At 40.5% G+C, this 5,242-nt stretch overlaps 1 protein-coding gene across 1 annotated transcript in view; it reads right to left on the bottom strand.

The window, feature by feature from the left end:
* Nucleotides 1-3,140, bottom strand: part of CGA (glycoprotein hormones, alpha polypeptide) — a 34,452-nt gene extending 31,312 nt beyond the window's left edge. Inside the window, exon 1 of the mRNA XM_026062652.1 lies at nt 663-3,140. The gene's annotated coding sequence lies outside the window, so the exon portion shown is untranslated. The remainder of the gene's footprint in view (nt 1-662) is intronic.
* Nucleotides 3,141-5,242: the final 2,102 nt, after the last annotated feature.

Genomic DNA, 5,242 nt, shown 5'->3' with positions numbered 1-5,242 from the left:
CCCCGCGGGTTGTGTGTGTGTCTGTGTTAGTGTGTGTGAGGGAGTGTGAGAGGCAGCGCGGGGGGCGGGCGGGAGCAGCGCCGCCCCCGCCGATGTGTAGTGGGGGAGCGACGGTTGGCGGCGGAACGGGAGCCAACGGCCCGCTGCGGCGGCGGCGGCGGGGGGGGGGCGCTCGGAGTTAGTGCTCCGGGCCGGGCCCGGCTCTCGGTGCCGCGGGCGGACTGACGCCGCCGCTCATTGTGGGCTGCGATCAGGCGGCCCGCCCCCCTGCGCCGGGCGCTGCTCCGGCCGGCCTGTAATCCCCTTCCCCCGCCTCCCCGGCGGCCGCCCCGGTTCTCGCGGTCTCTAGGCCCCTTTGTTGTGCTCTGCGGCTCGGCTTATCGAAGGGCCCTTTGTTCCTGGCGGCGACGGACTGAGGTCCCCCCCCCGCCGTCCTCTCCTCTCCCCGGCACCCCGCCTCCCCCGGCGGCGAAGCGCGGGGCGAGCGCAGGGAGATGCGGCTCCGCTCGCCGCCGTGGGGCCGGGGGAGGAGCTGAAAGTCCGTCCCGGGTCCCCTCTGCGCGCTGGCTCCCGGCTCCGCTCGAGTTTGCCGTGCGGAGCCTGGCCTGGGGAGCCGAGAGGCGCCCCCTCCTCTCTTCGCCTTTCCCTTCCCTATCTCGTACCCTGGGGCGATACCGGAGTTTTTACCATCCTGGGAAAGAGAAGGTGGCGGAGCGAAGAGTGCAGTTTAGACTCCAGTGGTGGTAGAGGGAGAGACTTTTAGGTCTGTGGTGCTGCTCGCAGTTTTCTCTCCCTGTCAAGAGAGCAGAATCGCACCTCTGCGAGGGGACCCGCGAGCTGGAACTGTTTGAAGCACCATTGCGTGTGATTATTCTCKCTGTGACTCTGCCATCAGGAAGACGCCTACTTCCCGGGGGTCTGGGCTAGTCCTGAAGCAGGGATGTATGCAGGTGTTCGGGTTTTTTTTCTTTTTTTTCTTCCTGAACTGCTGACCCTGCTGAGTATCTCTTTCTAAATACACTTTTCTGTAATAGCTCTACAGTTAAAATAAACGCTATGTTTTAGTCACTCGTGTTGCTATACAGGCCTATATATTGCTCTGATTTTTCTTATGTGGCCTTTCTTGACTAACACTGGGTATGACACAATGTATAAAACAGTTCCCAAATATTTTATGCTCAGGCYACAGAAATTTGCAGAAATCACTTCCATAGCTTTAATATGAATTTAATAATAAGTAGATCTGGTAAAAGTAGTAACGTTTGTTTATACATTGTTGCCGATTATTTGTGGAACAGACACATTTTTAAAAGGTGAAATGGTTAGAAATGAATCAAATGGGTTGGTTTTAGTTGTGTTTTATTTGTGATTTTGTAACTGTTTTCTTAAAGAGTTGATTCTTAGCAATAGCCATTGTAGCATGCTAATTTGCATATGTCTGTCATTTGTGGATAAAACTGGGTTGCACGTCTTACTAACCAGGAAGATTCACTACTAAATGCTTTAAACATATTCCTTTTTCATATTTTATTTCATTTAAACAGGAATTTGTATTTTGGGTTCTTTTTCTTTGATCAAAATTTGTGATACTGTATTTGGATGGAATGACCCCATAGATTCACAGAAACAAGATTGGTTCATGTAGGTTCAGATCACTGTGCTCTYAGTCAACTTAGTCTTTGTGCCTCCTTTCTTAAATTCATACCCTGGCAGATGGCAGTCTGGCTTTTTTTGGCTCCAACCCGACTTTTGACTTTTGAATGAACGGTTCATTGAGCAGAAGTAGTTGGGTAAGTGGGAATGAAAACAACATCCTCAACATGTACAGAGTAAATCACTGCTGTCAAAAGCAGGTTTATCACTTAAATTATGGTTCTGTGTACTCAGTGAGTGACTTTAGCAGTTATTTTATTGATTTAAAGTTTAGCAAAACTAATATTCTGATTATTTTAATGTTTCTTATCAAAATCCATGTTAAGGCCTAAACTTACTAATTCCTTGTTAAACATACAGCTTTTAAAAACAAGACTGATGGGGGGGGGGGAAGTTGTTTACAAATGGACTTAGATATGAATTCATAGTCTTTCAAAATGGGCTTCTGTCGTTTCTGTACCAAGATTCATAGAAAGACTGTATCTGTTTTTACAGTCTGGAGACTATTAGATGCATAATAGCAGAATTTGAGACATGCCACTCAATATTAAAAGGCCTTGCTTTTCAAATTTTAAGCTGAGGTCTAAACAGATGCTTAATGCAATAAATAGTAATGTTGTTGGGTGGGGTATTTTTTTTGTACCGGTTCAACAGAGATCTTCTAATCTGTTCATCTGTACTGGTGGTGCCAAAATAGTTGTACAACTTCATCTACAATTTTAATCCTTTACTGGGGCTAAAAAAATAACATTCATGAGTAGGATTAGCTACTTAACTTTCACTGCATTACAGAGGCAAAAGAAAATTCATATAGCAATAAAAGTGATTTCAGAAATCTGTATTTTAAATAACATTTTAAAGGCATCTGCCATGATTTCTAGAGTAAAGTCTTTGAATATGTATGCGTTAAAGAACAATTTGACTGGTCACATATTCAAAACTGACAGTCTTATTTACATTCTAAATCTGGAAGTGCAGTACTGAAGAAATATTTTGGTGTTTATCTCAGTATGATTACACCTGCATTTTTTGTGCATAGCTTCTAAGCACGCAATAACTACACAAAACTTGGAAACTCTTGTTTTCTTATTTTATTTTGCCAGGTAGTAATTCCAGAGCCCAGCAACTGCATAGTTTGTAGCCATAAATTGATTAATTTATTTTAAGTGAAGTGGGTAGCATAATGTTTGAAGAAATAAGTGTGCTTTCATACTGAAAGAAACTATAGTGCCTTAGAGCACTGAAAGATTCTTAGGTTCAAAGGTGAATATGGGATTTAAGTATTCCACTCTCATTAAATCAAGTGGGAATTGTACAGACAAATCCCTTAGCTGGTTTTGAAAAATCTCAGTTTGAACTATTTCAGATTATAATCCAACAGTGTAGAATAATTGTTGCAAACACAGAAAAACAYGAACCCTTGTACCTCAACAGAAAATAATGTTGTTATTGCAAGAATAATGAAGTTTACTTTGCTTTATTTTATGTGCAGCATTACATTAGCTATAAATATTTTTATATTTTGTCTTCATTGTTGTTGCGCTCTGAAATGTTACAATTATTCTTAAATTTTAAGTGGATTATAGACTGAACCTTAATCTTGTACAGTATCTACATAAATGTACTTGTCCTCCGCTGTCAGTGTGCAACAGAAAGCATTTTTTTAATTGTTGTCCAGTAAAATTCACATCAGTATGGATATATGTAAAATGACTTTTTAATTGTAATTTATACCTTTCTRTAGCTATTTGGTAATTAGAAAATCCATGACAAAGTTATTTTGTCATGAGCAATATGTGTGCAGACATGGGCAGACAAAATGAGCATCTTCAACTTAATGAAGATAAATTGAAAACGAATTTTGCAAGAATTCAGAATGATCCAAAGAGAAATAGTTGTTCTTGTTGCTGTGTGGTGGCTGGTTAGATTTTTTTCAAAGTTTGGTCTTAAAGGTAATCTGTAGGTTATATTCAGTTAAAAAAGACCAAACTAATATTTTTTCTGAGATCTGGATGAATGCAGGTGGGTTTATCAGAGCTCTTTAATATAGGATGTATTCCCTTACCATTGTAACCCTTATTTTCTCAAAYACCAGATTGAATGCTGGTAACATAATTTCTTTTGGAGCTAGTTACTTGTGTAATCTTTATGGTAGTATACTTATTCTTGAATATTCTTCAGTGGTTTATACATTTTATCTTTGATCTTATTAGTCTTTGCTCCATTGTTATTTTTGACTTTTCATCTCTTGTAAATTTGTATCTTAGTCTTGTCTTCTGCTGTACTTGATGTGTGATGCAAACTCTCAAACCGTAAGGCTGTCTCTTCTGTTATACTGCCTTACTAGTTGCCAACAGAAAAATAGTGAGTTATATCACATCTGAAAATACTTGTCACGTCGTCCTTCCTTAGTCACTTTGCTAGTACTTCTTGTCTGATCTGTTGGTTGTCTTGTCACTGTCTGCCTGTTCTGGGAAAACTGTGTGTTGAAACATGTTAAGTGTGTTTAGCCATTAATATGAAACATTTATATCCTTTAAGTGTAGACAGTTTAATCAGTGTTACCAATTAACCTAGGATTTTCCTAACACCAGTATCATAAGTGTAATGCTGATGGAAAAACATGTAAAGCGTGCAGTTTTAGGTCTTTAGCTACTTATCAAAACTTTTTTTAAGCATATTTTTCACTCACATAATTGCTCCCTATGAGTGTATGGAGTTCATTCCTGCTTTTTTTTAAGTGATTTTTTTGTTTTGTTGTGTATTGAGGTACTAGAGTTGTATTAATTAGGGACCATATGCATATTGGTCCTGCCTTAACACATTAAAGTCCTACCCTAATCTTCCCCCCACACACCCCCCTCACCCCCCAAAGTGCTGACATGCTAGAGTAGATCTCAAAATGTTGGGGAATATATGTCATCCTAACTTGAAAGGCAAATGACCTTGAGTTTAAGATGACCCTCCTAAAACAAAAAAGCTTTTTTATTACATAACTGTAATGAATATACAAAAAAGATATGAACTTTTCACTAATGATTTGCCTCTATTAAAGATTAGTCTTATCTTCTCTTGTACCTTGTTACTGTTTCCTTTCAGTCTTCACACCTCAGTCTCTGCAACTTTCTAATGCTGTCACTCTGCTCGCTGTCGTCTTCCTCGCTTTTGGAGTCTTCTGTTTTCTCAACTTCCTCTTCAGACTCAAGATGACAGAAATCATCTTCAGTTCTTCACAGAATTTGAAATACTGCATTTCTTAAACCCTTTAGCTACAAACTCTGGATTTATCCAAACCCAGTCTGTCTTAATCCAGTGACAAAGGAATGTTTCAGTAGGCTTTATTTTTCCTGTAGGAGTTGAGTATGATGCCTTGCCAAGAGGGATTCTGAGTATAAGGACCTCAAATAGTCTTTGAAGAGCTTGTTCACTATTTCATGAGGCACTTGCAGTTGTGGTGTCTTTCCATCTGATATGACCATAAGGCCTGTATTCATTGGCGGTGAAAAGTGCCATCAGCAAAATGCAAGGTGCACTTTTAATGCAACTAGAAGAAGCGTTCCTCTTTTTCTTGATAGTACACCTGGTTTCC

This window comes from Apteryx rowi, unplaced genomic scaffold (assembly GCF_003343035.1).
Source record: "Apteryx rowi isolate R43461 unplaced genomic scaffold, aptRow1 scaffold_191, whole genome shotgun sequence".
Classification (NCBI taxonomy): domain Eukaryota; kingdom Metazoa; phylum Chordata; class Aves; order Apterygiformes; family Apterygidae; genus Apteryx; species Apteryx rowi.
This window is presented reverse-complemented; position numbering and strand designations above follow the sequence as displayed.